At 50.0% G+C, this 17,813-nt stretch overlaps 1 long non-coding RNA gene across 2 annotated transcripts in view; it reads left to right on the top strand.

Annotated features, from left to right (window-relative positions):
- The first annotated feature begins 6,814 nt into the window (after positions 1-6,814).
- LOC106994702 (uncharacterized) overlaps positions 6,815-17,813 on the top strand; it is a 110,662-nt gene continuing 99,663 nt past the window's right edge. For both annotated transcript variants that reach the window (XR_013408822.1, XR_013408823.1), the window contains exon 1: positions 6,815-7,014. This is a non-coding gene — a long non-coding RNA (uncharacterized LOC106994702). The remainder of the gene's footprint in view (positions 7,015-17,813) is intronic.

Below are 17,813 nucleotides of genomic sequence, written 5' to 3'. Positions count from 1 at the left end.
TGCTCATCAAGATGCTGTCAGCAAGAATTTGCTCAGGATCTTAAGCAAAGAAAGGGATTTGGGCTCCTGTGACTGAAGTCCAGGATAAGGGGCTTCAGGCCCAATTGGACATGGGTGCTCAGTGATGTCACCGGGAACCTGCCCCTCCACCCTTCTCAGCACCCCACCTCACTCTGTCTCTGCCTTGGCCTCAGGCACTTTTCCCTTTGTGGGTGACCCACCCTCGTGTGACTCAGCAACTTTCAGGGGAAAGGGGCTTTCCTTTCACAATAGTGAGAGAAGGTGTGTTCCCACCTGCTTTCAGGCCCAGAGCAGCTGGCCTGGCTCTGCCTGAAGGTCAGGTTCAAGCCATATGTTTAGGGTTCCAGTCCAGGATGCAACGGGCTGGTAGGTGATTCTCTGTGCATTTTGAATAATGTCTGGCCTCAGTTTGCTAAAGGGGGAATGAGCCCTGGTATGACCTTCTCAGATTCCTCAAGGAGTGGCGCACCTGATTCAAGGACTTCAATTTACAATAGGGAGCATCCTGATGAGAAACCAAGCTTTGGGATTATCTTTTTTCTTTTCTTTTTGTTTCTTTTCTTTTTGTTTCTTTTCTTTTCTTCTTTTTTTTTTTTTTTTGAGACAGAGTTTTGTTCTTGTTGCCCAAGCTGGAGTGCAATGGTGCGACCTTCGCTCACTGCAACCTCCGCCTCCCGGGTTCAAGTGATTCTCCTGCCTCAGCCTCCCAAGTAGACTAGCTGGGATTACAGACATGCACCACCATGCCTGGCTAATTTTTGTATTTTTAGTAGAGACGGGGTTACACCATGTTGGCCAGGCTGGTCTCGAACTCCCGACCTCAGGTGATCCACCCGCCTCAGCCTCCCAAAGTGCTAGGATTACAGGCGTGAGCCACTGCACCCGGCCGACTATAGGATTTTGTAACCCACTGGGAGTAGGCTCTCCTGATGGGGCAGGCAGTGTCTCCTCCTCCTTGGGCCAGAAGTGTACAGGGTGGGCCATGCTGACCTTGAGAACCTCCTGGCCACTCTCTCCACAAGGTATAGCTGGGGACCCCCACCCCAGAGTCAGAGTGGGCCTCTCTGCCCAAAGACTGCTGGTCCTTGTGGTCATGACTTCCTAAACCGTGTTATGGCTGCAGACCAGAATTTACTAGAAAGAGGAACCTTCATTGACTGACCCTGTCTCTGGCACCTGAACTGCACAGCGAATATTTTACCTGGCACAAGTGGCAAAATGTGACCCATGGACAGAATATGACCTGCCGATTTGTTTGGCTTGAGCCACACCTCTTAAAAAAAAAAAAGAAAAACCCACAAAACTTGAATTCATTGCCAAATCTTGAAGATTGGGAGATTTCATACAACAGTCAGATTTCTGGCATCTCTGGATGCCACATTCCTGCCTGACAGCAGGTGGCTGGAACTGGGCAGCAGCCGCCCATTTTAGACAGGACATCCGCTCTCTGGCTGACCCCAGGCCCTACTCCTCCCCATCTGTCTCGTAGGCTGGGCTTTCCCACAAGCGGGACTGAGATGAGGCTTTGAGGGCGGGTAGTTCATTTGATAAGGGAGCCCAGAGGGTTCAGATAGGAGGGAAGAGGAGGCAGATGGGGGACAAAAGGAAACCAATTCCCAATGCATTAAGGAGCAGGCTGCCACCATAGGCCACTGGTACTTGGTCCCCGGGAACCTTTGTAGGTTTGTGCGGGAAACTCTCATCTTTGAGTGACCCCACCCCAGAGTAAGGCAGCTGATGGTCCACCACCTCCTGCCTGTCACTGGCTGAGGATGGCTTCCCTGTGCACAGGTGGAATATGTCCCCACAATCATAGGGCTTGCAGGAGGAAGCTTTTGGCCAGATGCAGACTGGGAAGATGAAGGAATGTGAGGCCGTATGGATATCCCTGCCTCTTGCGGCATTAAGTCATTCATGCTTCCATCTCCCCGATGCTCTCCTATTGGCACCTATTCCACATGGGGTCTTTGACCGAGTGGGAGAGCTCCCAGCAAGGAGGAGTGACTTGCCCAAGGTCACACACTTCATGTCAGCGGCAGAGCCAAGGTTGGAGCTATGGGCCTCCCCCTCTTCCCCCGCTGTTTCTGCTACCCCATACAACTCATTCCGTGGAGACTAGAGCTCTGGTGCCTCACTCATCCGTTTTATTTTATTTAGTTATTTAATTATTTACTTATTTATGTGTTTATTACCCATCTAGTTCCAGAGATAACTTAGGGCTTCTGTACAGCTCATTAATTGCCTCATTGCTAGCTAGAAACAGTGGGACTGGCTGAGACGGGTGGGGATGAGAGCAGCAGGGGGGACCCACAGGATCTGTGAGACATGGAAACCTGGAAGCCTGCTGCAGGGCACCCTGTCCCCCCTCTCTTGGCCCTGCACAAAACGACATCACACAGGAAGTGGCCCCATGCAGGAAGTCCCTCCCCCAGTAAGTCCCCCACTTACCACAGGGCACATCTCGCCCTGACCAGCAGGACGGGGGCACTCCGGCTGGGGAGAAGGCAGCTTTCCTTCATGCCTTCGCAGCTCCTCGTGCTCGCTGCTGGGGGGCAGCCGTGGGCAGCGGGTGGCGAGGCTATGAATGCCAAGAGGAGAGGGGCTGCTGTCACAGCTCCATGCAGTTTTGCAAAGCTTCATAGAATTCTCTTCCAGTGCCCCCACTCCCCCACTCCCTGCCATTTCTTTGTCCTTCCTCCATGAAAATGACTGGTCCTAAAATTAGTGCCAGAATCCACATGGATTCTAATATAATCAAGGTGGGTTCAACGGCCTTGAGAATTTGGAGGAGAGTTTCTTGTCCCTGTGCCCCTTAGAGAACTGATGGGGGACCTCCAAGTCCAGGCTCAGAGGCTGCAGTTCTGAGCCATCCATCTTCAGACCTCGGCAGGGCAGAGACCTACACTACCCTTCACGATGCTGTCTGCCCTGGCAATTTCTGCTTACCCAAGACGTCTGTGCCATCAATTAGTCCTGAGGAATGGACAATGGGGGTTACAGGAAATTAATTTCATTTGGGTTTTCTCTCCTGAGGCCCTGCCTGGCAGTCAGCGTTCTTGACACCCACATGTCCGCGCCCAACTGTTGCGTCCATCAGCTCTTGTCCGAGTTAACTATTCATTTTATGTATTTTAATTTGGGCAGAACATTTATTTGGCTTAAATTTCCTTTTCAGGGGTTGGAATGTGCCTTCCACTCACAGGCAGAGATGATCTGCTCGAATTTCGTCAGAAGGAGTTTAGTTTACAAAGATAGCAACTGAGCTATTAAAACCAACAACCCCTTTTAAAGCAAACAGACCATTAAAATATAGGAACAGTTTATGGCATAAATAAAATTGAGGATATAGATTATTTAAAGATAAGATTTTCAAGAAACAGGGATAAAAAAAATTTAAATAATTTCTCCACGATGTATTTTTTTTTTTTTACAAAGTGAACTTCAAAATGCAAATGCAAATTTTTTTAAAAAAAAGCACAGAAAGACATTAAAAACCTATCTTACTAGTAAAGACATATGAAAAAGACTTGACTTCTTTTTCTTGATCTGTGTATGATTTTTAAGAGGTGGAGTGGGAGGGGGGAACTCTTCAAATTCATAAATGGTAGCGTTTACCCAGCTCGTGAAATCACATTGTGGAAAAAGAAGCAAGACATTTGCTTCTAGATCATTCTTTGCAGCTGACTGACAGATACAACAATTTTGTCCATTAGTCCGAGCCATTGTCTTCCCTCAGCACAGAAGTACTGTACCGCGGAGGTAGATTTCCACTGCTATGCATATTTTAAGGGTTATTTGGCAACACGGGTAAAGCTAAAAGTAGCCTCTTAATCTAATTAATTGACATTTCTGAATCTTGCTTTCACAACAACACATGGTTTCATGTTCTGGGTTTTAGCACTTGTCAAGCTTTTTTGGAGAATGTTTTGGTCAGAATGACAAGATAATTTGTGACTGAGGCTCCAAGCTAGAGAAGTGTTTAAGGCTATAATGATTTATTATCATCACAGAATAACAAAATTTACAAAGTGTTTCATCAGAATTTTTGAAATAAGTTTGCCACCATAGGAGAATCATTGGGGCGGAGGGGGCTGGGCTCGCAGACAGGGAGGGTTCTGACTTCATATACAAACTCAGCCGTGACTGACGGCTTAACATTTCTCTATGAAATTTATCTCTGCACGTGCCTTGAGAGAGAAACCACAGAGCACTTTCGGAGGACAAGAGGTGATAGAACGAGAACACAGAGAAAATTCAGACCTCTCCCCCGGTTTCTGTAAGCAGGAAACCCGAGTCCCAGCTCCACTTGTAACGTATATGTGGCTGCAGTCAACGATGAATTTCTACATTTTGGCAACGGTCAGAGTGAAAGTAGTCGCACTATCTATAGAAACTTTGAGATGGAGAACACTTGGAGTATGCTACTGAAAATGCAAGAAACACATTTTTGAAAGGATGAAATAATATCACTGAGTGACAGTAAATTAACATGCTGACATTTGCAGACTTTCAGAGCATTGCCATAAAAAGAAGTAATACAACATGACTAATTTGGACTTCTTTATTCCTTCCTTGGGAGAGACAGCCCTGTCCCTCCAAGGCCACCCCTCGGGCTTTGCCTATCGGCGCTTCCTCCTCTTTTGCAGGAAACGCTGGAAATTTAACATTCCCCTAAGCTCAGGCATTGCCTCTCAGAGACTCTAGAGAATGTGATTTTTGACTTCTGAGTTCTGAAGATGCTCCCTTGAATATCAGAGCAGCGTTCAGTGGCTGGCAGAGGGCACACAGATCCAGCCTGCAGTCCTCGGCTTCTTAATGTCCACAGATGTTCTGCCTACAGGACGCCAGGGGTGGAAGAGCCCTTGGGCACCCTGAGCACCCATTGTACTGATGGAGAGACTGAGGCCCTGGAGGATATAAGTTTCCAGGTTGCCTCTCTTACTCTTGAGCCAAGAGTGCAGCCTGAAAGGTCCTCTAGGGGAATGCAGGCATCCTTCCCCGGCCACCACGCCCTGCATTCCAAATTGGCCTTCTATTTAATATTATAGGAGCCAGCACAGTGCTTGGCACACAGAAAGTGCTGAGAAAACTTGGACTAAATTCATAATTTTAAAAATGCATGTGGTGAGTGGATTCTCACAACCTTTGAGTTCAAGCTCAGTGCCTTCCGAAGTGCTAACCCAGCCTGCCTCTCCTTTTTCCTCGTACTTGGGTTTCAGGAAGAGGAGGCCATTCTCTTTTTTTTTTTTTTTTTTTTTTTTTTTGGAGACGGTGTCTGGCTCTGTCGCCCAGGCTGGAGTGCAGTGGCTGGATCTCAGCTCACTACAAGCCCCGCCTCCCGGGTTCCCGCCATTCTCCTGCCTCAGCCTCCCGACCCGCCATTCTCCTGCCTCAGCCTCCCGAGTAGCTGGGACTACAGGCGCTCGCCACCTCGCCCGGCTAATTTTTTTTTGTATTTTTAGTAGAGACGGGGTTTCACCGTGTTAGCCAGGATGGTCTCGATCTCCTGACCTCGTGATCCGCCCGTCTCGGCCTCCCAAAGTGCTGGGATTACAGGCTTGAGCCACCGCGCCCGCCCGTCTCGGCCTCCCAAAGTGCTGGGATTACAGGCTTGAGCCACCGCGCCCGGCCCGAGGAGGCCATTCTCTAACTGGGACAGAATGCTCTTTTGTTCCAAGAGCTGTGCTTCCCAAGTGAGCGCCACACCCTTCCTGTCCAAATAAACAAACTGGCTGCACTCTGACAGCCTGGCCCTGTGCCTGGCACATAGTAGATGCTCAACAAAGCTGCGTTTTCTCCCACTAAGGAGCCTCATATTTTTCCCGGAAAAAGACTACCCGGAAATGAATCCATGTTTTAAAAACATGCCCTGGGAAGCCCAGAGAATAGCCTGTCAGCCAGAGTTCCTCAATGCATGCCAGGAAGACAGAGCCCAGAGATCGGGTGGGTGTCAAGGCTGAGCTCCCAGCTTCCGCACGGCCCCAGGTCTCAGATTCTGAACCCAGACTTGACCACTCAAGAGGAGGGGCAGTCATTTGCCAAACTACACTTTACGTTGTGTCACCAGGTCTGGCTGTACTTAGGGCACCATGGGCAAGAGATGACTAGACATGGACGAGGATGGTGAATCTGGCAGAGATCTGGGGTGGGGGTGGAATGGGTGGGACAGAGCAAGAGGGGAACTCGGGCTGCAGTGGGGAGTAGGGGTTGCTGGCTGGGTCTCAGAATTAGCTGCAAACACAGCAGCAAATGGACGCAGACCCCAGGCCCTGAGCTGGGCCCTGGAGATGGCTCAGGGCTAAGGCTGAGCCTGCAGGAGGCCCATGTCTGCCCTCTGAACAATTAACCTGGAAAATCAGCACAGGACAGTGCAGAAGGAAGTATGAAAGATGCACATCATAGAAGTTGTTCTAGTGATGAAAAGTCAAGTCTGAAGCGTTCTCTCCCACGCAACTGGGCCCATGTCTGTCCCATCAGTGATATTTCGGTCGCACAAGAGACCTGGGATCCTGGGCTTTCTCTAAGATTTTCCTAGTGATTGAGACAAAAATCCTCGGCCCAGGCTGGAGATGTGATGATTTGAGGGTTCTTAGATGGTGGGCACGGGACGGATCACAAAAGAACCACCATTCTTTCCTCTTCCCTAAATGCAGCTACTTCAGCAAACAGTGACAGCTGCCGTCTACACCCAGCATCATCAGTTGGAGGAAAGAGGGTTTCTGGAGAACACGACCTCCTATTTCTCTCTCTTTTTTTTTATTTCCAGCAAAAACTGAGTGAGCTCAGACACCCAGGTACAAGTGAGCTCCCAGCCCCATGGGATACCCTCAGTGGCCTCCCTGCCCTGCCTCTGCACCCAGGACCGCAGACCCCAGCCCATGTGCCTAGCAGGGAATGGCCATTTCTCAGACACATGCTTCGACTGGACCCTACCAGGACAGTCTGAGGATTTGCGAGCTTCAGGCCATGTCGTGGGCAGAAGACTGTTACGAGGTAACATAAGTTGAGAGTAACCTTTCAGCAGAACAGTTTGAGTTAAAATAAAGGGATTGAAAAAGAGTACAATGACCAAAAAAATCTATAAAAATGCAATTGCGCTAATATAATTTTATCACTTATTTAAAAATTTAGTCGACCCAAAAGACTACCAAGTGTGAAATTAAGGAACAGCTCCTCTACTTTTATGGAAATCACTCTTCCTCACTTGTCTAATAGCCTGATTTTGTCAGATCATTTATTTCCATGGTTTTAAAATGAGCTTGACAGACAGAATTTTATAACACCACTTTACTGCAAATAAGAACATCATTTTCGCTTATTAAAACTGAAGCTTAGAGAAAGCATTAAAATTAACAGTTCACTCTGCTTTAACCTTTTGAATACTGCCGTGACTTTACACCACCAACTATGTGTAAGGAAGACCGTGGGGCTGGGGTTGGATAGAGGAGGTAGGATAGGGCATGGATCTCAGATCTGCCAAGACTCACAGAGGACTCACTCTACTGGAAATGGCTGTGATGGTGCCTAGAGGAATCCCCCCTCCCACCCCGGGCCACTGAACAGCAGCTTTGGGAAGCCAGCCCTAGGGCCCAGGGGAAGCCAAAGGAAGGCACTTATGCTAAGCTGTGGCAAGGGACCTGCATTTCTCCCCAGGAAACTACATTGATTGACAGCTAGTCTCCGAGAATCTCAGGCATCGCTCCTTCCTTCCCTTATTTCCTTTATTCAACAGATACGTGAGCGTCTTTCACGGACAAGGCACCGTGTTAGGCACTTGAGATAAAACAGTATGACCGAGTCCCTGTCCTTGGAGAGCTGATCAGATCTGTCGGGGAGACAGACCGTAATCCAAGAAGCAAATAAACATTTACTCTTACGCCTGATAGGGTGCTGCAGGCTGAGGAGAAAACCGAAGCAAAGCCGGTGAGAGACTCATAGGAAGTGCTTGTTGAACTGAAGGGCGATTTCCCGGGCTGAGGACTTGGAGCAGGGGTGTTTGCCAGTGGCTTCTCCTGGCCATCGAGATAGCCTGCAGCAGTCCTGTTCCATGTCCGGTGGCTGAGGCCTGGATCAAGGGCTTTACTGGACAGAACAGCTGGAATCTGCCTTCCCGTGTCTGAGAGCTTTGTTCAAAACTTGAAAAAGCCACTCCACTCTCATGGCAGGCCCCGAGAGCCAGGGAGCTTATACCCTTGGGAGCAGCTCCCAACCAATGACAGACAGGGACTTTGGGCAGGGACTGGCAATTGTGTTGTAAGACACCGTGGATGGGTCTGAACCCCAGCTCCTCACCTCTTGTAGGGGCGAATAAGCCTGGGGTGCATGTTTCCAGGAGTCTTCTCATGGGATTAAGCTGCAGTCATCCACTTTATCAATAGCCCCAGTCTCACCCCCTTAACTGGGTGCCGTCCTTCACCCAGTCTCCTCCCTGTCTCCCTCGCACTTCCCAAATCAGTTACTTGCCCTGGAATGCTTGGCTCCAAGTTTGGGAAAATCTAGCCCTCGGCAAAGACCCATGTCAGACAGCTGGGACTGATGGCTTTTGCTTTTCCCTAAATCCCTAGTCAGATCTCCTTTCATGCCCGACTTAGAACTCTCAGCCCCAACTCAGGCTCAAGCCTTTTTATAGGGACCACTCTGCAGAGGCACTCGTCAGTCCACACAGAAGCAACCAGAGCAGGCAGCAGGTCAGGCCCAGAGACAAGCTCCTCGTGTCTTCCCCAGGAGGGTCTGAGACTGCAGCGTAGCCACCCCGTGCAACCTGCCCGGTCTGTGCTCCCAGGCAATCTTGAACTGCAGTGACTTAGCAGGTCCTGGGGCCAGCCTGACCAACAGCGGAGAAGCCTTCCTTCCCCAGAGTGGATAATTTGGAATCATTTCATGGGGTCCTCCAGAGGGGTCCTGGGGTGGAGCCCCATTGCCCACAGCAGTGGTGAATTTGATGGTGCGTCCTTCAAATGGCTGGGCATCTGCTGCTTTTGTGCTTCCTTCCCTCATCCCTGCTTACGGGGTCATGTTCTGGAATAAACTACTCACACATACTGTTTTGCCTCAGCTCTGCCTTCAAAACACTCAGGCTAACGCACCAAAGGGAGTGAGAGTCGCTCAGACACTCTGGGTGGCTTTCCCAGGCCCCTCCTCTGGGACCGGTGTCTGGGCTTAGCTTCTGAGCACACAGCTCCCCACGGCACCGTCCTGCTCCCTCACTGCCCTGAGTAGTTCAACCCTCTGTGCCTTGGCTTACATCCTTCCCTCTGCTTGCAACGTCCATTCTCCATAACGGCCTCTGTGCAGCCATCTCTGGCTCTCATACAAAGTGCTCCCTGAAGCCAGGAAGGAGACACCCCTTCTGGAGCACCCTCCCCGGAGCACTCCCCACACCAAAGGCCACAGCCGTCAACAGGACTGACCGACAGGACTGCTGTGGGATAGAGAGGAACAGAAAACACAGAGGAACTCACTACTCAGGGCCTGGCTCCTGCACACCCACCATGGTCACCTTGCTTTCAGTCACGTGAAACGTGTCCAGTCCTGTCCTTGGTGCTGTGAGTAGGACAATGCTGTGGGATGGAGATCGAGACAGGGAACACAGGAATCGGCCAGGCAGACTGTCCAGTGGCGTGAACCCCAGTGAGAGCTGCAGCCTCAGGCCCATGGTGGCGCTGTGAGGACAGGCGGGCAGATCAGTGACCCTGTGTAGGGAAGGCCCCTCCGAGCCATCACTTCCTCTGAATGGTGGGCTGTTCCCTTATTGGGAAACTTCTCTGTGCCTGGCACAGAGTAGATAACCAAGAAATAATGAATGAATGGAAAATGAAGGCATATATGATAAAAAAGAATGAACATACTCTGTTCCTGTTTGCTGTGTATGTTACAGCATCAGAGTGCCTCTGCCTCATATGCCCGGGGGAATACCCCCAGGCACAGACAGTCACTCCTGAGGCCCTCTGGGCAAACATCTGTCACTACTTCATGTTGCAATCTGCTTACAGGTGAGTCTTGCCCCAGCCTGGGAGCACCTGGGACCTGACTCTTTCTCTCTCTCTGCTGCACCTGGGAAAGGGCCCCGCAGCGAGAGAGCTGATGCGGCCAGGCGGCAGGCATGTGCACGGAGGGCGTGTTGGATTCTAATGAGATGTAAAGGGATTCTTCACCAGGCAGGAAAGACTAAAAGCAAGGCCAACGTGGTGGGTGTGCAGGAGCCAGACCCTGAGTGGATTCCTCTGTGTTGCCTGTCTCTCTCCATCCCGCAGCAGTCCTACAATGGGAAAGTCACTTTATAATCTCATTTCACAGAAGGGGAGAAACTGAGCCTCGGGGAGGCTGAACATGGGGACCGAGTCTGCATGCTTGTGTTGGTGGAGAATGACCCTGCACTCAGTTTTGACACCACCGCTGCGCTCTCCTGCTGCATCCCCTGCACCCCGCACCCCTCCCCTTCCAATGACCGGACTGTCCCCTCCTGCCCTGGGCAATCTCACCTTCTGTTACACGGTCACATTGAGCTTCTTCCCAAGACTGCAAACACCTCACTCATCACCCCAACACTAGCCCCTGAGCAAAACTTGGACAGGATTGGCACTTAGTAAGGGGGGGCTTACCTGGTTCTTTTAGATGTAGAGGACATGAGATGCACCCAGATTTCTAAGGACAAGGGATTCCCTGCAGAGAAGGATACAAAATTCCCACTTGCGGACCCCTCTGCTGCTGCTATGCCTGTCTTAGGGCAAGCTGAAACCCCAGAAACCCCAGGGGTCCCTGAGTGACTGTGACACCAGCCGAAACCACACACAGCCACCTGGGGAGCAGCTGTAGTGACAGGTGTCTGTGGCGTGGCTTTGAGCGGGAGGGGAGCTCAGGTCGTGTTAGCCTGGTGCCCCTGCCTTGCATAAAAGAAAGGGCACAACACTTGGTGGTAAGCGCAGTGATTTGAAAATAAGGCTGGGTATGATTTTGAGGCAGACGCAAATCCCCCAGGCCTTTAGTGATGCTGTTCTGAGGATGACACATTCCTGCAACATGGTGAGTTATGAAGCAGGCCTGGAGTTTCTGGAGCATCCAGGCTGCCTCCACCTCCAGCCAGCAGCTGGGGTTTCAGAACAGCTTACTCCGTCCCCCTGCAGTGAGTAGCAAGCAGAGCCCGTCCTCACTGCCCCCAGATGTGTGCTATTTGGATTCACCATTGCCTACTGCAGAGGGGTTTCTAGGGAGTTCAAAACACTGCAACATTTGGTTGGCGTTCCCCAATGATCAACAGTGGAAACCTCATCTCCTTCGTTTCCCTCCTCCAGTCACTAGAGAGCCAGGAAAGCATGGAACCATAAGCTGATTCTTCGTCTTATCAGAGTCTCCGGAAAGGAAACCCAGACTCTCCTCTAGCTAGGAGGACGTTGGGTAAAGTTCATTATCATTCACTGAAGTGACTTCCTTCCTTCCCCACTCCTGCTAAGGCACCTGCCCCAGCACCACCTTCTCGAGATGCTGGCCGGGTGATAGCTTTTAGATGCTACAGTCCTTCCTTGCAGACTTGAATCTAAGTGTGGCCTCGTCCATCAGCATGAGGGCACCCCGGGGAATGACAGAGGATTCATGGGTGACTTCAGGGCATGCTGCTTCCCGCTGTCCTTGGACACGCACCAGTCCCATTGACTGCAGTTTCACAGAGCAGGTCGGAGCCCAGACTGGTGACTCGGCCCATATGGATCACACAATTGCTTAGGGCGAGAACTAGAACTTGAACTCTGCTCCTCCAAAATGTGGGAAAGCAGAGAGACGGATGGCCTGAAAATCACCCGCTGCATTGAATGGTATCTGTTTACAAAGACAGGAACTCAGAAATGCATCCATTGTAGCAAAACAAAGCCTCAGAAATAGGAAAGCCCGTGCACTCTCAGAGAGGGCGAGCCATAGCGTGTTTTATATTTCAGCCCTGGGGATTGGTGCTGACTGGCCCCCTCTCCGCCAGGGCCCACAGCCCAGCCTGGGCTCAGTTCCCAGCGTATCACAGTTTCACTGCACCTGTGCAGCATAGCTTTGTGGTGACTCACTCCTGCCTCCTCTGCAGGCCCAGCCGTGCCAGGGACCAGAGCATGTGCACCCTTGGGCACAGCACCCTGGTGCCCAGCATCCCTAAGTAGGCAGGGCCTTGAAGCTCTTCATTTTGTCCTCGTGCAAGTGGATGGAACAGGGGATGCTAAGACCACAGGCTATTTGCCAGTGGGTCTCAGGAGCCTGGCCGGTCAGCAGGTCACTCAGTCTCCCATTCAAAATCCATCAGGTGCCCAGGACCTGCCTGGCAAGGTACCCAAACCCTTACAGCAGAATTAGAGAGTATGGGAAGTTGTCCGGGAGCCAATCTGTTCTGTAGATGGGGGTGGGGAGGAGAGTAGTGTTCAGACAAGAGCAGGAGCTCCTCTGCCTTAGTCACACCCAGCTGTCCTTTGACAGCCTTTGACAGCTGGATGTGAAATTTCCTTAATTTTGAGATTGCACTGGCAAATCCTGCTGCCATCTTTGCTGAGAAATTGCCACACATTCCAGGAGTAGTAAAACTCCCTCTTCATTCCTGTCCCTTTGCTGAAGGGACAGCAGTGAACTGGGGGAGAGGGACTGGCCCTTTCCACCCGGGTTGCAAGGTAGAAGTATGTCATCATTCCATGCTTATATGTGCACAGGAAAGCGTACTCATGCATGCACAGACTATTGCTTTTTACATATATGATCATTTTGCGTCTGGGTGCAATGATCCTGGGCAACTAGCAAGACTTCATCTCTACCAAGATTTAAAAAATTAATAATTATTTTGCACATATTGTTGGAGACTTGCTCTTCTCAGGCCCTTCGGCTTTTCTGTTAACCCCTGTGGAGGGCCACACAGTTGAGATGCAACTTCGAGCGTTCAGCCATTTCTCTGCCAAAGACATCTATGACTGTTTTCCTTTTGTTAATCTTAAAAAAAAAATCCTGTTCTTTCTTTTTCTTCTCTTGATCCATTTGCTGCATTTTTCTGTGAAAAGTCCATGTGTGTCTTAGAAACCTTAGCTCTTGCACTTGAACTGTTTATTTTGCTAGTACAATGAAAGTGACTCATCAGTGATATTTAAAAACCCTTTAATGACCCCGACTACCCCTGTCCCTGGGAACACCTTGTCCTGAGATTTGCACAAGGATACCTCACCCTGAATATGCAAATAACATTTAAAGATGGTTTCGATTAAACTAAGCAAGTCCATGTTTGACGTGCACTAGGACTCCACTATCAAGATCTATATATTATTTTTTTACCTAAATGTATGTGCAGAGAAAATTAAAATATCTATACTGAATATTTTCAGCACTTGTCTAATATACATTGTCTTGTTAAATCCTCACCATAATTCTGTGAGGCGAATACTATTATTACTTGTGCCTTATAATTGAGGACACAGTAGTGGGCTGAATGGTGGTCCCCAAAAACATATGTGCACATCCTGATCCCTGGAACCTGTAAATGTTTACTTTATTTGGAAACGGGGTCTTTGCTAATGTGTCAGTCCATTCTCATACTACTGTGAAGAAATACCTGAGACTGGGTAATTTAAAAAGGAAAGAGGTTTAATTGACTCACAGTTCTGCATGGCTGGGGAGGACTTAGGGAACTTACAATCATGGCGGAAGGCGAAGAGGAAGCAGGCACCTTCTTCACAAAGAAGGTGAGAGAGGGTTGCAAGCAGAGGAAATACCAGATGCTTATAAAACCATCAGATCTTCTGAGAACTCACTATCATGAGGGCAGCATGGGGAAACCGACCCCAGGATCCAATGACTCCCACCTGGTCCCGCACTTGACACGTGGGGATTATAATTCCAGATGAGATTTGGTTGGGGACATGGAGCCAAACCATATCACCTGATACAAGTGAATCAAGTGTCTGGAGATGCTGACATCATCCTGAGTTATCCAGGTGGGCCCTGACTTCGATGACATGTGTCCTTACACGAGTCACATGGGGGAGCTGGCATAGGGAGAGATGGTGGTGTGAAGACAGAGCGGAGATTAGAGGGATGCAGTCACATCCTCAGGAAGGCCACCAAAAGCCAGAAAAGTCAAGAAATGGATTTTCCCCTGAAGCCTGAGGGAGTATGACCCTGTAGACACCTTGATTTCTGGCTTCCAGCTTCCAGAGCAGTGAGAAATAACTATCTGTTGTTTTAAGCCACCATGTTTAGTATCATGGCCTCAGGAAACAAATTTATACACTGAGACTTAGAAGGTTGGAAACATCTGCAGGTTATGCAGCACCCCAGCACTACGCCCTGTGCCTCAGTGCTCTGGGGTGCTTAGTGATACAGAGGAAAACCATGCACTTCCGGCCCTGGGAAACCACCCGAGCTCCAGACCTCCTGTGGGGACTGCAGAGGGGACTCTGCTGAGAAGCCCTGTGAGCGGAGGCGGTTTGCTCCAGCATCAGCGCTGCAGTGGGCAGGATGCCGGGGTGAGTGTTCTAGATAGTTCTGCTGCTGTCAGCCCTGGCTCTGTGGTAGGTCCCGCTCCACCTCCCCAGGCAGGAATGAGAGTAGGAAGGTTCATTCCCACTCAGCACAGCCTGCTGCATCTTCTGGGGGCTTTGGCTTGAGAACACCAGATGGACTGGTCTAGGTGGCCAAAGAAGTGCCCTCTGGACAGATGCAAAGGTCCCAGGAACCCATATCACGGGACGGTTGGGAGGTGTGGGGAGAGGGTGGGGCTGGAACAGCTTCAAAGACCATCTCTTCTGCTTCCCAGTGAATCCTTTATCTTCTGGGTCTCAGTTTCATTTGTTGTGAAGGAGGTCAAAGAGGTGCCTGTTGCACAGGTGCAAAAGATCCCGGGCACCCATGTCACAAGGGAGCAGGAGGCAGGGTAAGGCCAGAACTGCTTTGGAATAAGGAACAACTGGTTTGGAATTAGCAAGACCACATCTGCTTTGCAGGGAAATCGGTATCCTCTGGGTTTCAGCTTCCTTTGCTGTGAAATGGACTTCCTAAGGGGACTAGAGCATGCTTTGAAATAGGAAGAATGCAGGCCCCAGGCAGGCATGTCCCCTGTATCTGCGTATTCCTTGTCCTGAGACAAGGATCACAGAAGGGCCCTGTAGAGCATGGGGCTCAGGAAGAGGCCCCTACTGCCCAGGCCTGAGCACTGCACTGAGTTCCAGGGTTTTATTTCTGGAAGGCTTCCAAGGCAGAGAAGTCTTCAAGAGCCACCATTAACTCCATTTCCTCCCAGCCCTCCGGAACCTTCTACCGTGTTTGGTGACAAAGCAGGTTCTACCCTCAGCTTCCCAGTGGAAAGGTGGGTGGGGCAGGGCAGGGCGCTGTGCCTGCTCCTCCCTGTGGTCAGACACTAAACCTGACCACAGGTACATCAAGGTGATGAGCACTCCAGCTGCTCTTCCCACGAGGAGACACTGCCCCAGCCTACTGCCAGCCTAACCAGGCAGCCATTCCTCAGATGACAGCAGTTACTGCCATTTACTGAGCACCTACTATGTGCCAGGCTCAGTGCTAAGCAGTACCTCTACTTGATTGAAAATATGATTCTTGTCCCCACTTCACAGATGAGATGACAGCGCCCGCCGGCTTCTGCAAATGAACTGACACATGGATGTCTTTTCTGGAGACCATGATTCAATAGCCTGTCTTCCCCCAAAACGGTTTTATTACAAAAAAATACTTAGCATATTCCACTTAGAATTGTAGATATTTCATATCTTTTGCTTATTACAATGCACTGTGCTAAGCATCCATTATTTAACTGTGCACTGGGTGTAATCATTTTTCAGGTACTGGTGTGCCAGCAATAATTTACATCCTGTGTAAGGAGTTGGGATGTATCCTCTACCTGTGTGGATAGAGCTGACAGCAGGACAGAATATAATTGTTCCAAAAAGCCACACTTGATAGTTAATGAATGAGCGGGTGAGGATTAGAGATGGGGAGATCCACCAGCGTTTGTGAGAGGTAAACCAACGATTAGAAGAAGAATGTGTTCTGTTGGCTGTCAGGGAAAATTTTTGCAACACAAAAGGGAAAAGATGATTTAGACTCAAGGGTAACACGATGTCTGCTTGCAGGTATAGGGGCGAGGAAAGTCATGCTCATAGATGTGTTTAAAGATATATTTGTAAGAGGACTTAGAATTTCCTTCAGTGCTTTTAAGATGTCAGAAAGATTTGGCTGTGCCTGTCCATGTGCTCACTCAACAGGTGTGTCCTGGGCATGTGCTGTGTGCCTGGCACGTGCAGCCTGGGAACTCTTGTGCCAGGAACAGCTCATAGCAGCAGCTCATGTCCCTCTCTGTGTCCAGGAGAACCGAGGCTCCAGGGAGGATATATTTCTATATCCCCAGGAAGCAAATGTGGATGATAATCACAGTCATTGCTGCTAGTTATTGACCACGGAGTGTCTTCTAGGATGCTGCGTGTTATCTGTTATCTCCATGATGACAGGAGGAACTGGACAATGCTGTCTTTATATTGCCACTTTGGAGGAAGCTGGGGCCGGGGAGATGGAGGAACTGCCAGAGGGAGGGGCGGAGGCCTGTCTGGCCCTATCTCTGGGCTCTCCCTCCATCCTGAACTGTGGATACTGAAACCCAGAGCTGTGACAGTCTCAGTGGAGGCGTATTAGGGGTTTTGTCAAAACTGAACCTTCTCCTGCCCAAGGGGAAAGAGTTAAACTGCCTGAAGAATGCAATTCTTCTTTGATTCTATGAATTTTTTATTTTTTATATACTAAGGTTCCCTCTGGAGAATGTGTGTGTGTGTGTGTGTGTGTGTGTGTGTGTGTGTGTGCGCGCGCGCGCGCATGCGTGTAAGTTGACAGCAGCCACTCTACAGTTGGTGCCAAAGTCCCTGTTTAGTTGACCTGTGCAGACTGGGAACCTGCTGGCCTGCCCTCTAGTGCCAAGGACTGCAGCAGCCTGGGACCGTCTTTATATCAGTCCTCCAACTTTCCAAAGCTAGATTCAGCAGCGCTGGAAAGGCCCATGCCTTTCAGGCACTGGCCTGGCCATCTTGCCCCTCTGAATCAGCTGACACCTAGCTTTTCCTACATCCTCGGGCTGCAGGTGCAGCATTGATGGATCACTGAAGCCCTGGAACTTTATTCAATAAAAAGCTTCTGCAACCCAACGGGTCACAGACTTGGCCCCGAAACAGAGGCTCCTTACCCACTCTGTGCTTACTCTTAGCGTCTCAGGTTTTCGAGGCCCTCACCTCCCTGTGTATTTCAGTGATGGGCTTGGGGGCTGCAAGCAAGCAGGGAGAGACTAGCCACACTCTCATCACGTGAGCACGTTCTAGGGGCTTGGCTCAGTGCTAGCTGCTCTCTACTCAAAACTACTCAAAACCTGCTCCATCGCCGCAGTGTCCTTTGATTTAGGATTCATAGTACTGTTTTAGAAATGAAGATTTTGAAAGATCTTACTGTCCTTTCTCTTGGCCGACATTTGAACCTGAACTCAGATTTTTTTATTCTTTTTTTTTCTTTTTTTTGTTTTCCAAATAGGGTCTGACTGTCTCTCCAGGCTGGACTTTCCAGGCTGAAATGCAGTGGTGCAATCATGGATCACCGCAGCTTTGACCATTCAGCCTCAAGAGATCCTCCCTCCTCAGCCTCGCAAGTAGCTGGGACCACAGGCACAAGCCACCACGCCTGGCTAGTCTTTTAAACATTTTCTTTTTGTAAAAATAAGGTCTTGCTCTGTTGCCTGGGCTGGTCTGGAACTCCTGGGCCCAAGCGCTGGGATGACAGGCAGGGACTGCTGCTCC

This window comes from Macaca mulatta, chromosome 19, assembly GCF_049350105.2.
Source record: "Macaca mulatta isolate MMU2019108-1 chromosome 19, T2T-MMU8v2.0, whole genome shotgun sequence".
Classification (NCBI taxonomy): domain Eukaryota; kingdom Metazoa; phylum Chordata; class Mammalia; order Primates; family Cercopithecidae; genus Macaca; species Macaca mulatta.
The sequence above is the reverse complement of the archived record's forward strand: the minus strand, read 5'-3'. Positions and strand labels throughout refer to the sequence as shown.